This window comes from Desmodus rotundus, chromosome 13, assembly GCF_022682495.2.
Source record: "Desmodus rotundus isolate HL8 chromosome 13, HLdesRot8A.1, whole genome shotgun sequence".
Taxonomy (NCBI): domain Eukaryota; kingdom Metazoa; phylum Chordata; class Mammalia; order Chiroptera; family Phyllostomidae; genus Desmodus; species Desmodus rotundus.
Window position 1 is genome coordinate 10,667,300 of NC_071399.1, and position 16,015 is coordinate 10,683,314.

Sequence of the window (16,015 nt, forward strand, 5' to 3'; positions counted from 1 at the left end):
TCCTGGCTGGTGTGGCTCAGTGGATTGAATGCCTGTCTGTGAACCGAAAAGGTCACTGGTTTGCCCCCAGTCACAGCACATGCCTGGGTTGCAGGCCAGGACCCCAGTAGGGGGGCGTGCAAGAGGCAACTGATCAATGTGTCTTCTGCACATCAGTGTTTCTGTCCCTCTTTCTCCCTCCCTCCCCCTCTTTCTGAAAATAAATATATAAAATATTTTTTAGAAAGATTATTTTTTCAAGGCTCTCTTACACTAATTTAACTCAAGAATGTGTCCAATCCCCCTTTCTGTAGTCTTGGGTTTCTTCCTGTGCATGGCCCTTGGTGGGTGGGAACAAAATAATTGTAGACCACAGTAGGAAAATAGAAGACTGCTGAAATGTACAAAAAATAAAATAAAAATGGAATGTAATCTTTCTACACAGACCTAATCAATGTTATGTTTTGGTGTGTATCTTTCCAATGTGTTTTCCTTATTGTATATATTTTGTATTTCCTGTGTATATATTTTGAGAATTAATTATATTGTGAACATTCTTATCATTGGGTATTGAAAATATGACTTTTTGAATCACTTAATATATAAATATTACTTTCTAAGTACTTTCTAAGAATTAGTACCTTTTGTTAAATTATATTTATATCAAAAATGTACATTCAGTAAGTGCTATTATTTAATGATATTTAATAAATAGTTAATATAAAAAATTTCTCAATTAGGCTTGTAATACTCTTTTTATTAAATTTACTAGTGTGACATTGCTTAATAAAACTGCACAGGTTTCAGGGGTACAATTCTCATACATCATCTGTATTGTGTGTTTACCACCCCAAGTCAAATAACACTTGTAATGTTCTTTAGTCTTCCAGCACCCAGGAAGAATGTAGGATCATGCAGGAAACATAATTGTCTTGGAAAATATAATTTTAATGGGAACAACATTTTATTTTATGAGTGCCCCTAATGTATTTAATTATTTCCCTACGGTGAGATGCTTAGATTGTCTCCCATTTGTAGCTGTTACAAATGATGCTGTGATGAACACACATGAAGACAAACGTGGGGTGTACTTGTAATAGCTCCTCAAGTCTCTCTCCCGCAGGCAGAGCTGCCGCCTTGGATCCTGCTGGCCTGTGTTCGCAGGTTGTGCATCAGATCACAGCATTAGGGGCACCCCAGGTGGTCCAAAGGTCTAACTCTCGGCCTCTCTGCACTGCAGATGCAGAGCACGGCTTTGAGACCAGTGGAAGAAGCTGTTTTCCTCTGCCCTGCAGTCTTGCCAGAAGCACTGCATTTACGCCACAGAAATCTGCTTGGGGAGGAATGGAGAGTAGTGTCTGGGCTTTGAAATCAAACAGGCCTTGATTTGAACGCTTAACTTCATCAAATAATTTTTTCAACTTTCACAAGTCATTTCAACTCTCAGGGCCTTAGTTTCCTGTTCTCAAAAAAATGTCAGTAATACCTACTTGTGAGATTATGTGAGATCACAGAGAAACAGCGAATCTGTGGGCATGATGATTTTTGTTACCCCTCTTCTCCCCTCTCCTCCCCTTTCCCACCCTAGGGGGATTTGCAATTTGTTAGGGCTCAGCAAAGCCATTGAATGCTTATGAAGACATGGGCAACAAAATCTCTGAAATATCTCCAAAGTAGGTGTTACTATCTTAGGGGAAAAGTGTTAACACAAGTGTTTAGTTGGAGAAAGAGAAAAACCTCTGTGGATCATTTTTTAATCTTTCATGGAAGTCCTTTTGACCTTCACAGTCATGAGCAGCTCATTACCTAATGAAAAGGAAAGTAGGAGACAAATAAAAATAAAGACTCTCCTAGAGAGGCAGTCTCCTTTTCATTCTTGGCCATCTCACACCATTGTCTGGGCTCCAGGACGTGGTGTGAGCCCTGCAGGTCATCGGCTCTGCTAGCACCTGAAGTGCTGACCCCACGGAAATGGCCATGTGGCTTTATTTGACCTCTGTGCCTCAGTCGGTGGTGCTCAAGTACACTGGGGGCCCCGAGATATCCCATCAGCCTCTGGGTGGTGTTTGGGGTGGTCACACCAGCCGTGAACCTCTTCCTCCTTTTTGTGCCTTATAAATCATATTAGACGTGTGCCCTGACTCAAGAAAGGTAGGGAAGCACTGACCCCCCCACAAAGGTGATCTTATCTGTCATCTATCTATCATCTATCTCTCTATCTATCTATCTACCTACCTACCTGTCTATCTAATATATTACTCGCTTACCTGGGATGTCCTATAATAGCTTTCTTATTGACAACTAACAGGAAAACCCAAATTTTGTGAGGCCTAAAGCTTATATAAATGAGGACAGTCATCTTTCAAAAAATAACAAAAATAATATTTTCAATTATTTATTTTTAAAAATTAATAATTTTTAAAACCACTATTTTTTTAGTAAATTAGTAATTTGTTAAAAATTATTGATTTTAGAGAAAGGGGGAGAGAGAGAGAAAGACAGAGAGGTCAGTTTGTTGTTCCACTTATTTATGCATTCATCCGTTGATTCTTGTATGTGCCCTGACCGGGGATCGATCCTGCAACATTGGCATATCAGGATAGCACTCTAACCAATGGAGCTACCTAGCCATGGCCAAAAATTTACAAATTTTAACATTAGGTCAGGATCTTAGAGGGTCTCAAGGAAATAAAGGGCCTGAAACATAAGTTTAACTAGTTTTGTGGTCATCTACCCCTGGGTTAGCCAGATGCAGGATGAGGTGCCAAGGCAGTAAAGCCAGACCTCTAGGTTCAAATCCTGGCTCCACCACTAACTAACTGTACAGCGCTGAGCAAGGTGCTCAGTCTCCATGTGCCTCACTTCCTTCATATGTAAAACATCATTGAAAATCGTATCTGCCTCATGGGTTGGTGTAGCAAATGACGTAACACTTGCACTTAGAACACCACCTGATTTAAGGTGACCCTACTCAACAGATAATTAATCCTTAATAGTTCCTTACAAAGCTTTAGAAACTGTATTAGCGGGACTCTCTGCATTTTTGATTACTGCTTTCTGTGGCCCCATTTCCCACAGTGCTGACCGTGAACTTACACGGAGTTCAGAATACTACCTCCCTTACTCTGGTTTCTACCCTCATGTCCTGGCTTCCATCCTTGATGAAACTCTACCTCCAGTTTTGTGATCACCTCAGAGCACACTGCTGGTCCTTTTGAGTTCCTAATTCAAAACCTTGCTCCTTATTTCTTAGGAAGTTTTCTAAAAATTCTTGAGCATTTCAAATATTGCCTTTTATTTGACTCATTGACTCTTTTTCTTCCTTTTACATACACCTAAAGAACTGTTACACTCAGTTAACATTTTATTAGACATTTTATAGAGCAACCATTAAGTGTTGTCTGTCTTGAAGTGTTGGAAATGTTTGCTAAAGCAGTCATTCAAACACCATGAACCTTCTCTCCCCATCTCCTTCACTGGGGTGTGGCCTTAGCCCGCTCCCTCCCTCCGCTCCCCTTACAAAGAGTTGGGTGCTGCAGCCCACTGCACTAGGACTGGTTCAAGTGGAATGAATGCATCTCTTCTTACCTGGGGTTTGAGGACACCATGCTGATGGCTGGAAATGGGCTACAGTGGGAGCCTGTACATCAACCAGTCTGCAAACATTATAAGTCGAGTCTTTGCCCTGGAGAGACCTAGTTGTTGAGCAATTATCAGCATTTCATCTCTTAAAATTCCTACACATTTTATCCTCTCTGGCGTCTGCTTCCAGGCATAGGCAGATTATCATAAAAGGGGAGAGGAGAAAACATCACATCAGCTTTGGACATGTTGAGATAGGAGATTGCAATCTTTAGACCCTCGAAGATCATCAAAATAAAATTGCCTTCCTCAATAGGAGAATAATCATCCGCAATAGCTAAGTCATTGCCCTCAGGAACTAAAGCTTAGGATATTGGCTTTTAGCAGAAATAGTTCCAAAGACTGAGGTAGCACACCTTTTCCGGCTTCATGGCCTCTCATACTTTCCAAATCAGACCTAGCTTCTGGGCTCCTGGTCTACAAATTGTGTTTCACTGAGATGGGAATTATTATTTTTTTCCTTAAACTGTATTTCCTACTTTCCTCACTTCATTTATCAGCATAAGCCAAACTTTTCTCAATTTTTCCTATATTTCTGATTTTTTTACCATTTCTTTGCTGCTCTTGAAAATCTCCAGGATTTTTTTTAAAGCTATCTGTACAAGGCAATTCTGAAATGTGCTTTCCTTTTTTCTTAAATATTTCACAACTTAATAAAAAATTGTGTATCTATCTACCTATCTATCTATCCCCCAAATCTTTCCCCTACTGGTTCTGGCCCTTTAACTCTTTTTTTTTTAATTGTTGCTCAAGTAGTTTTCTGCCTTCAACTCTTTCTTAATTCCCGCACTCTGGATAGTGCTGGGTAATGCATCACATTGCAAAGCTTGGCTTGTGAGCAATGGTTGCAGATACTCTTCCTCCTCTGAAGCCTCTGTCTTTATTTTTATACCAGGACGTCCTGGAAATTGCGCTATTTGGGCTCCTTAAACTCTGTGCCTTCCTTGAGTCTTTTTCTCAGACCTCGTGACTCACTAACTAGTAACAAGCGTGTGTGTGTGTGTGTGTGTGTGTGTGTGTGTGTGTGTGTAGGGGTGGTTAGCTTCTTTCCTAAAACCGATGTATACATGGTAAAAATCAGTCTTTTGGCAAGTTATTTGATCTTACCATTTAATCTATCTCCCCTTCTCCAGCTTATTCTACTCATTTTTTATTAGCTCCCTGAGATTTTAGAGTTCTTGGGAGGAAGACCATTCATTCCTCCAGCTTCTGAGCTGACAAAAAATCTTGTTGGAGCGCCTGCCTTTTCTCCACATATCCTCTTAGATTTGTGTTTCTTAGGGTGTATGTTACAGACTCTTAAGCCATCCACCAAGGATGGAGGATGCAGGGAATGAAAATCCCCTCCAGTTCTTAGAAAGGCAGTTAAAAGTTTCTGCATTATCTGTCTCATGTTGCTTAACGAGGCCATGTAAACATGTTTGAAAATGCCTAATTACACATTTAAATTCACTTTTTGTTAAAGAGTAAATACAGATCCTGACCCATGTGTTTCCTCTCCGTGCCCCTCCCAAACTAAGACCACCGTTTTGGGTTGTTTTTAAGGTCTGATTTCCTCTGGTACCTTTTGGCTTTGCCTGTGGAGCAGCACATGTATTATGAATGTACAGGGAAGGATGGTACAAGTAAAATTTGCCCAAGTCAATGAAAGCTGTGCGCTTCTCCACTATTGGAGCAACGTTCAACCTTAGGCAGTTATATCCGCTTCTTTGCCATGAGATTTCTGCCTGTATATTAGTAGAGAGAAGTATTGTTCTGAGTCAGGGAGCCGATGTTTTTCATTGGTGTTTAAAGTGCTTTATAGCATATGCTTTGTAAGCTAATTCGGAATGAAAATTGATGCAGTGAAATTCAGTTCTGAGTGCCACCTTTTATGGTCAAAAGTTGGCTGCCCTTCAAGACTCATCTTCTGTACACATGTGTATGTACGGCTGATGTACAAATAGCTGAAAAGAGCAAGCTTCCTCATCTAACAAAGAACCCCATCAAGCAGAGGGTTGCTCTTGACCCATCACTGACTTACACATTGTTTCCTGCTGTCCTTAGCAGGATAATTTCTTGGAGGAAAGAAATGTGTTGAAACACAATGGTAATAGTAATGATTATGAAAGCAATTCCTTATAGCACTCACTTTGCTTGGAGCTGTTCCAAATGCTTGAACACGCTCACTCATTTTATCCTCATAAAAATCCAGAGAGGTAATCACCATTATCACCTCCTATTTCCTGGTGAAGGAATAAAGTACAGAGAGGTTGAGTAACTTGATCAGGTTCACAGAGCCAATAAGTAATGGAGAAAAAATTTGAACCTTGATGGTCTGGCCCAAGTGTGCAATTTTGGAGTATCATTTTAATCATAGAATAAAATATATCCCTCACATACTGAAGGTGCAAAGCTGTATTCGTTAACTCTGCAGGAGTTGGACAAATAATTTAATTATTTCCTTATTGGCACCTAGATATAGGGAAGAGGTGAAGAAGAAGGTGTGGAAGACACAGGATCTACTTCATAGCACCTGAGTCCTCTGCTGCTAGAATCAGGTTTCCTATCACGTACCTCTCCTCGCCTCTACTACCTGTACCTTTCACTTTATGGACAACATCTTGTCTCTGCACTTGGGGTCAGATCCTCACCCTTTCCCTGGAAGCCTGGTCCCTGGGGACTGTAATGTGGCTTTTCACCCCAATGGATGACAATCTCGGCTTCGTGCTTAGGTCAGCAAGTTCCCCGAGATGCTCGCCCCTGCTTTCAACCTTCTTTGATGTGTCTATGAGGTCAAGGCAAAGAGAACACCTCTGACATGCAGGGCTTTCTCTGCATACTTATTTTCTCTATAACAAGATTATACTCTTTTGGATAATGTACCCCAGGTGGCAAATAATTTCTCACATTTATTAAACATTTATTACTGGCCAAGTACTGTGCATAATATTTACACTACCATTAAAAGTTTAAAGACATTGCCCAAATGCCACACCTGTCAAAGGGAAGAATTGGACATGTATCCAGCACTACTTGCTCCAGGAACTATTTTTTAACTACTGAGCCATATTATTCTTCAGTAGAAATTAGTCAGGTGAAGGAGCCAGTTTGTTTAATTGAGTGTTTGGGTTTGAGTGACACGTGGTACATGAATGTAGAAAGAACAGTGAATTCCTTGGCTGTTAGGGACAGAAAAATCAGTTCTTCTGACAAGCTGGGGCTGAAGGAAGGCTTTTTAAAGCAATTATCATGTACATAATAATTGAACTTGTAAGACAGCATTGTCGTATTCTGATGAAGACTGAAGACCAAGAAGAACAGAGGGTCAAGTATTGAGATTGAGAAGAAATCCTCAGTTTGGTGTAAAGAAGCAGCAGACCAGGAGGAACAAGAACTTCACATAAGGGTCTATTGAAAAAGCCTTTGAATCAAGACAAGTCATGGAAATACTGGGACTACTGTACTATCTTATTGTATTAAATTCATTCATAAATAATTTATAAGAGAAAAAATTACAGGTGGGAAGGAATAAGATATTATAATAGACTCAAATTTTCTTTCTTCCCATGTTTGAGTTTCCTTCTTCTCTTTCTCCATTCTTCACTTGGTCGACTGACTCAGATGAAAAAAGGTATTTAATTTGGGGGGCCACAGAATGTAAGATCTTAAAATGACAACAAAATTTAGCCATTAAAGAATATCATTAGCTATTGTTACAATGAGGGGAGTGGGGAGGGGATAGTGGGGAGAGGGGTCTATAGGAGCTACTATAAAGGACACAAGGACAAAATCAAGGGGGAGGGTAGAGGTGGGGGAGGGAGGTGGGACTGACTGGGGTGGGGTGGAAGGATGGGGAGAAAATGCAGACAATTGTAACTGAATAAAGTTAATTAATTTTTAAAAAAGAATATCATTAGCTAATGCCCTCCACATATATTTGTAATGTCTACACTAAAGTTCTCATCAAAGAAAGCAATTAGGGACATAATGTTTTTAGAGACATTTTGTGTTCATAGCAAAAATAGTGGAAGGACAGCAGTTTCACATTTAGCCCGTATTCCCCCCAATGCCCTCACAGGTACAGCCCCCCTCGCTGCCAGCGTGCCCCACTAGAAGGGCACATTTCTTCTAACCGATGAACACACATTGACACATTATTGTCACCCGAAGTTCATGGTTTACAACAGGGTTCACTGTTTGTGTTGTGTAGTCTACGGGCTTTGCAAATGTATAAACCTGCAGTTTCCCTGTTCCAAAGCTTCTCTGTGCTCTGCTTATTCATACCCTGCCCTTCTTAAGTGCTGGCCACCACCACCTTTATACTGTTCCCATGGATTTTGTCTTTTCCAGAAAGTCATGTATTTGGAGTCCTATAGCTGGAACTTTTTAGACCAAAGATTTGGTGGAACTTCCCTTTATGCTATGATCGACTGCTTCCTGTCCTGCGTTTTATCCTGCGTCTCTCTGAGACCTGTTCACACTCTCTTCTCCATTTTGCCTCCAAAGTTGGGGAATGACTTCTGTTTCTCACCGTGTGTTCAGTAATACTGAAAGATAACTGACTACAGAAAACGATTTACAATTAATAGCTTGATAAAACACTGCCTTTGGTATTCTTCCTGCAGAAGGTAGGATCAGAACACTCCTGTAAAAATGCAGTCCGTTTTGCTATAATGCTTGTTTTGAAAATGCAAATGCGTTCCTACACAACTGGGGTATCAGGGAGTCATTTGAGCACAGCAGGAATCTCATGCTTGCTTGTGTATGATCTCATCCATGGGAAACACCAGGTGGACAGAAAATAGCACTCAGCTGAGCTTAGCAGCCCAAGAATAGGGGTAACCCTACCCCTACCCTCCCCATTGCAAACACCGAGCCACTGTCTCAGTTCACTGCCTGTGTTAAGAGCCACACCCATTCACGTTTGCACGTCCATTCGTCCATTCACATTTGTCATTACAACTTTCGCCTGATTTCCTTCTTTTCCTATGCCTCCTGGTTACCCTCTGGTTACTAGCTCACAACAGCTCACAGGTTTCAATCCTTTTGATGCCTGTACCCACAAGCAAATTCAGGCCTTTTTTTTTTTTTTTTTTTTTACCACAAAGTATCATATTTATTGTAGCATTTATGTCGTTCTCAGCCATTTAACAAATGTAAAATGTGCTCCTATATTTATTTGCTCCCATTTTTTAGTGTGTCACTGAGCAAGTTTTTGCGTGTTAAGTTCATAAACCCATAAGCCCCGTGGGTTTTATCGCACAATTTTGCATAACGCGGTGATTTTTAGGAATACATATGTAGCATTCTAGCAGAACTGACTATATGTGACAGGATGTTAAAATCAAACTCCTTCTCTTTAGGATTTCACTGAGGAACAAGATCATCTATGTGTCAACCCTGATTTTTCTTATGTTAAACTTGCAAAGGAGTTGGAACACATAGCTTTTTCATTTACTCTTGTTTTAGGTGAACCGGTGCTAAAGTCAAAGCAGGTGGAGGTTTATTTGGAAACTGGAGGCTTTCTTTGGAGAGAGTAACCTATGTACTCAGGATCTTAGATCCCCTCTCTCTGGGGAAAGAATGGAGCTTACTTCTCTTTAACCTCATGGGACTCCACGAGGCCCCTGAAACTGCTGAATGTGCGTCCACTGGTTACACAATGGAGTGATGTCAACCCAACATCTGAAATACACTGATCGATACTCACTTTTGTATATCCTGCCACAAGTGCCTAAAGTAACTATTCAGTGGGGTGCCCCTGGGCATGAGAAGTAACAGAGATGATGGCCCAGAGGAGTGCGGACAAGGCATAGGATGGAAACAGAGATCAGAAAGGAGAAAGGGACAATCATGGGCCACACAATGACGTTTCAGTCAATGATGGGCTGCATATATGACGGTGGTCCCATAAGATTATAATGGAGCAGAAAAGTTCCAATCCCCTGGTGATGTCATAGTCCCATGCGTTTTACTAAATGTTTGGGGTGATGCTTATGTATACAAAGTTTTTGCACTACCAGTCATGTAAAAATGTGGCATGTGCAATTATGTGCGGTACATAATACGAGATGATAAAGGACTCTGTTACTGATTTAGGTACTCAGAATGCCATACTTGTTACTGTTTGTTGTGAACAGTATGCCGTGTTATGTGGGGGGCAGTCTCATACATCTCATATTTACCCTGTCTGTTGATTGCATCTTCTTCTCTTATTCTTGATTTAATTTCATGCTGTTTTGTATGGTAATATGCTGTACAGGCAGTAGGTAGCCTGGTTGTGGAGTAGGCCGTAGCATCCGGTTTAGCAAAAGTGCACTCTTCAATGTTCTTACAACAATTGCCTAGGAGTGCATTTCTCAGAAGATATCCTGTTGTAACGTGTGACATGGCTAGGTTCTCCTGGCTTTAAAGGTGGAGGAAGGAGCTACAAGCCAAGGAATGCAAGTGACTCTAGAGGAAGAAACGGCAAGGAAAGAGACCCTCTAGACCTTCCAGTAGAAACTCAAGATTTCCTCCACCTTGATTTTCACGTAGGAAAAATAATATTGAACTTCTGACTTCCAGACTGCAGGATAATAAATTTGTGTGGTTTTAAGCCAATTAGTTTGTGGTAATTTGTTCAAGCAATAACAGAAAAATAATATATACTAAAATTATAGGCAGAGGGGAAAAGGAAGAAGGAAAGACCTTTAATTCTTACTTGAAAGTAGGATTACAATCACATTTGTTTATCGAGTGCCAGCTTCACTCCCAAGACGGAGGCAGACTCACTGGAGACCAGAGCAAAGACACGTGGAAGTGCTGAAACCATCTGGTTGTGCCACAGCCAATGATTTAAGGGGCTCAGTCCAGACTGACACCCCCTATTGACTCTACTAATAACACATTCTGGTTGCTATTGGTAAAATATCTTTCATCTGTGAGTAAAATGATGTCATTTATAAGCAATGTTGAAAGCCTAAAAGATTTTCAATAAACTCCTTAGGGCTCATTAGAATTGGAATCAATTTTATACACTCTGTTTTGAGTAGCATCCTTCTATGATCAGAGGGTGAATCCTGAGCAGCCCCTTGTGCTAGGAAGAGGGAAAGTATTTATACGTGAGAAAATTTTAGAATCGTCCAAGTTCAGTGGAAGGACAGGCGGAAAGAGCTCAGTGGGTTCACTCACCTTTGTGCTGCGATGGCGTCAGTAAGTGAAACGTTAGGAAAGTTTCTCTTCTCCTCCACTCTGTCCTCCTTTTCCTTCTCTTTCCATTTTTCCCACCTGAATCTGAATTTAGATTTCACTGATTTAAACAGAAATGTGGCTTATCTTCTATCGCATGTTGATTGTTTTACTCCCTGTCACTTCAAATTTGTCTTACTTTTTAACTCTTGCATGAGACACTGAATGAGAGTCAGGCAGAGCTGGACTGGATTTCAAGCCCTTCACTTTCTAGCTGGATGGCCAGCTCAGGGGCTGGCACATACCGAATGCCAACCAAATGTTGCTTTTTGTCTGGCCCCTCTTTTATAATACATACCATAGTCATGGGTGCACACCAGAAGCATGGAATACAGTGTCAGCACATGCTGCTGTAGGTTCAGGCCACGAAGATGCACAGACACCGGTTACTCACATAATGGGACCTACCAGTGACACCTGTGGCCAAGATGATATAAGAGAGGTTTGCTCCAGAATAACCTAATGTAGTTGTATTCAACTAGGAAAAGGGAAATAATATTACTGCGTGCCTACTATGTCCTAGGTACGGATTAAAGTGCAGAATACATACAAATATTTACCTTCCTTACCATGTTTATGGCTAAGCCATGGTGTAGGCTTAATTGTCAGGCAGCACAACCTTAGCATCTGGTATACTTAGGATCTTAAATGTTAGGAATTTGGTATCAGACTGGGGATGGAATCTTTACTTCTTAGACAATGTGTGACCTCATGCAATTTTCTTAACCTTTCCAAGCCTTGTTTATTCAACTGACCTTCTATTGAGCCTGCCTGGGGTCCACCACTGAGCTGTCCTGGAAGAATAACAGATAAAAGACGGGGTCCCAGCCCCACAGTGAAAAACATTGCCTTTAGTTTCCACAAAAGTGTCAAAATCTGGATAATAGTACCTATCTTGCAGCGTGCTGTGAGGATTACATGAGATACATTTTTATGAGAGTTCTTCACATTTAGAGCAAACTTGGTAACTGTTAATTCTTTCTTTCCCTAGTGGCAACCTAGTAGGAAGAGAATTTTTAAGCTAAGAAACCTTAATTTGTTCTTCTCAAATAATACAAATGTTGCTTTGGGGGTGACTGGCTTCAGTGGCAATTATGGAAACAATATTACACTGAAGGTACCTCCTTAGATAGGTGAGATTTGGGTAATTGATAGTGAGATTTTGGTCGATCTCCAATGTTTGAAAATAATCTTATAAGAATAACTAGTATATGCAGTTTTTGATGGGGTCAGAAGTACCAGAAGACAAGCCTGCCTTCACTGTCCTTCTCAGGTGGGAAATAGGTCAGGTTCGTGAAGCAAATTAACAGCAGTATATATTGATGCTCTTGGATATCCAAGACAGCCTGTTATAGCCAATGTAGTAGCTACCGTAAGACATGGCAGAAAAGAGCTGAAGATTCCCTAGTACAGTAATATTGTGATTGTTTATTCAAAAGTGGCAGGATCAATGTTCCACTAAAAAGAATATTTCTTTCCTCATAGGAAACTAGACTGTTTTCTCCAGGAAAATAGCTCATCTTAGAAGTGTGCTCACTTTTTAGGTCATTTTATAAGGAAGTCCCACAGTCTCCATAATGGAGAGGAGAGGTTGAAGGGAGGGAAGGGTGATTACTGTTGGTGCCACCAGCCAAAGGCCACCAGAGCACTCTGTATTCAACAAGGTGGGGTCATTGTCACTGGAGGCAAGGAGACTACATGGTGGAGACCTACGGGTTGTCTCAGGCAGAGAGTGTTAGAAGGGGCTTGCTATGGGATTTGCCCTCGTGTTTGGTGATTTGGTTCTCCTCTGATGCTGTCAGAAAATCCTATGATAAAGTATATTGATTTTTACCTAGGAGACAGGAGGAATGGTGTAGAATTTAAGCAGTGGTTTCTAATGGAGGAGCCACTCACATCCGCCGGGTGAAGGAGATGTTTAGAGCTTGTTGTGATTTGCACAGCATGGTTTTTCATCTGTGCTCAGACGTGTTTGGAGTGGTCTCGCTTTTGCTCCCCTCCATCCCAGTCTCTGAGTGGGCTTGTCTGACGCTGGTGTCCTGCCATATTGTTTTTGTTCCACAGAACAGCAGGCCTCGCTGTGTGCACTGGGCCAGCTCCCGGCTAGCAGTTGTCAGGAGCAGCTGTTTCCTTTCTTGCTTCTTCCACTTACCCTGTGTGCCTGTTCCCTCCAGTACAGCAGGAATGGGTGGTGACAGACCAAACAGAAGGAGCCTTTAGCCATTGGAATTTGGAAGAGGCTTAAGGCTTTAAGTTTGCAAAACACAAGGTGGAGATAGTCTGTTAATAGGGAGAAGAGAGAGCAGGGAGGTAGGGGTTATAACAGGGATATGACAGCAAAGGTGGAGTTGGGGAGAGAGTGCAGGGAAGGAGAGGGTCAGGTAAACTTTCCTTTTGGAGTCTTTCCTTCCTTTGTTTGGTATGAGAAAATGTAAGTTATATACGACTTAATTATACATAGAAATGTTGTTTTGAAAGCTACCAAATCTATTAGTGAATACCTTTGTATACCACCCTTGGAATTTGGTTTATGTTTTGTTTTAGCAAACCTGGAGGTTCTTGGAGAAGGGGCCAGAAGCTCCCCCTCAATCTCTTTCATGAGTTATATTTGAGTCAGCCCTGTATCAACGCCAGTTACTCAGCCCCACTGTCCTCATCTGCAATGAATTCTCTGCACGTACCACAGGTATTCATAAAGTTAATGGGGGTAGAGGTGTTATTCCAGGAGTAGCAGAAAATCCCCTGTATTTATTAGAAAACAAAACAAACCATCAACACAGACAACGAACTAAGGGCAGTCAAGACTGAAAAGTCAGCATTTTCCAATGGACTCTACACTGCCATACTGTACTTCCTCAGAGTCTGATAATGAAATTTGTGAGAGAAGGTTTTCAAACATAAGAATTGTTTCTTAAGTTAAATATAAGAATTATTTCTTAAATTAAACATAAGAAGTGTTTCTTACATTAAATGTAAGAATTGTTTCTTAAATTAAAATGTATTAATGATGAATTATCTAATTAACATATATAAACTTTAACTAATTTTTGATCCTTAATATTAATTCACTTGCTCCAAAATCAGGTTTAGAACAGTGTTTTGAGATACGGCTGTAGAGGAAAACATATTTAGTGGTACTAAAGACATATGCCAGGGGAGCTTTGCAATGAAGCTGGAATTTCTTGCAAGAAATGATTTTCAGCCAAAGGACACATGCACCCCCTCTGCAACCCCTGTCACAGTTTCAAATCTGCAAGGACTCCTGGGAATACGGAGAGAAAAGACACCAGTGACCCTGCAGACCAGCGAGTTCAGATGGCACAAGGCAAGGGCAAGAGCAGCTGTGCCAGGGGCTCACAGCACATTGGGAGGAGACGCCGCCTTCCATGGCAATGACCGCTATGATAATGACGAAGGACCAGACTGTGTGCAAGTGTACGAGCAAGCATTTAAATGGGCAGGATTAGGAATGGCCCTGAAGGAAGAGGTGGGCGACTCTGGCAGGCAACATGGAGATCAGTGTGGGACCCCTAGCTGGATCCAGCCCAGAGAAACTGTAATCATATTTTTAGAGAAAAATATACATCAGAACTTCTTATATTGCTATGTAAAAACTGATTTTGTAAATACGTCCTCAAAGTACATAGTATATCATTTTCACCATGAATTAACAATGGCTTCAGTCATTCTCTAGAAATCCTTTGTCAGCATCGAAAACTCCCTAGGTTCTGCTCTCTAAATATGAGAGAACAAGGTAAAAACCCTTACCCCCTACCACTTTGTAAAACGTAATCTTGAGGAGTCATTCTGTTCAGATGAATTAAATGTGAAACTTCTTTTTTTGTTGAGAACATTTTTTTTTTTGCATTTCAACTGAGAAATCAAGAAGACACAACCAATATGCCTAAATATGCCTTTAAATTATTATTAAATCTAAGACCAAAATTACCTTAAAGATATTTATTTTGAATTTTATTTAAATATATTTATGTGTAGTATATAGTCCAAAATTCAAATACAAGATGTATAATGACAAGTAAATATTCCAAACTTCCTTTCCTTTCCTTTCCTTTTTTTTTTTTTGGCATGTGATGAGCCAATGATTCTGAAACCTTACAGCAAAATGGGGAAATCAAATGAAATCAAGAAAGAAGACAGTTTGAGCCCAAGGTACCAGACATACCTTTGCCTTTCAGAAGGGGAAGAGAGCAGAGCACAAAGTCTCCGCCCCTCCATGGATGAGCAGTTGGGTTGAAAATTCCTTTCATGGAGCCAGAGGGAAGCAGAAAGCAACGTTTTCTATCTCAGGGCTGGTTTGGGTGGAACTTAAAAAAAGTCCTCTTGCCAGTGTTCATGAGTCGTGACCGAATTTCTACTGCTTAGGCGGTCTGAAAATTATAGGCAGAGAATTTGAATTTCAAGTGCACAGACTCTATAGTGTAGGTAGGTAATTAAGACTAGAATAAATGTCAGTTCTCATTGGAGGAATAAACCCTCAGACCAGGGCTCAAAGTCACCTCACAGAAAGAGTGGCAGTGACTCTGACTAATAAAAAGAAGTCATAAAGCACATAGGAAGAAGTTATCACAAGCCATTGCCAACAGAAACACATGATTTCATGAGGACATTTTTGCTGGTCGTCTTTGCTTCTCTTCCGTCTTTGGATTTCACATTTGTATATACAACAGAAGTGATGCATTTAGTCACAAAGCAAATGAAGCTCATGGTGTAGCTATAATGTTACTGCTGTTGCAGGAGACTCCTTGCCTGAATAAAATCACCAGCAAGCAAATGACTTGGGCAATACGAGCATCTCATTCTTATCAGATTTAACTGGATTTAATGATTTAATTTTCTAAGCCTCTTGTGGTGTGATTAGGAGGCCTAGTTTGGGATTAAGAGGTCTCTTGGACAGTCCCCCAAATGAAGTCATCAAGCATTTCACTGTGGATGATCTCCCAGTATTTATAGATGAGACATCCAGCTTAGTCTAACTCTTCTAGCACAGGGAGGCCCATTGAGCGATCATTCCCAAACTGAGCACCAGGTTCCCACCCAGTTAAGACAAGTCTAAATGTATTTAAAGAAAGTCAATGAGTTTTTCTCTGGAGACTTAGCTGCTCATACCAAAGGAAGAGTCACATGCTGAAATGTATTCTTAATGTTCCAGAGAAATATGGAA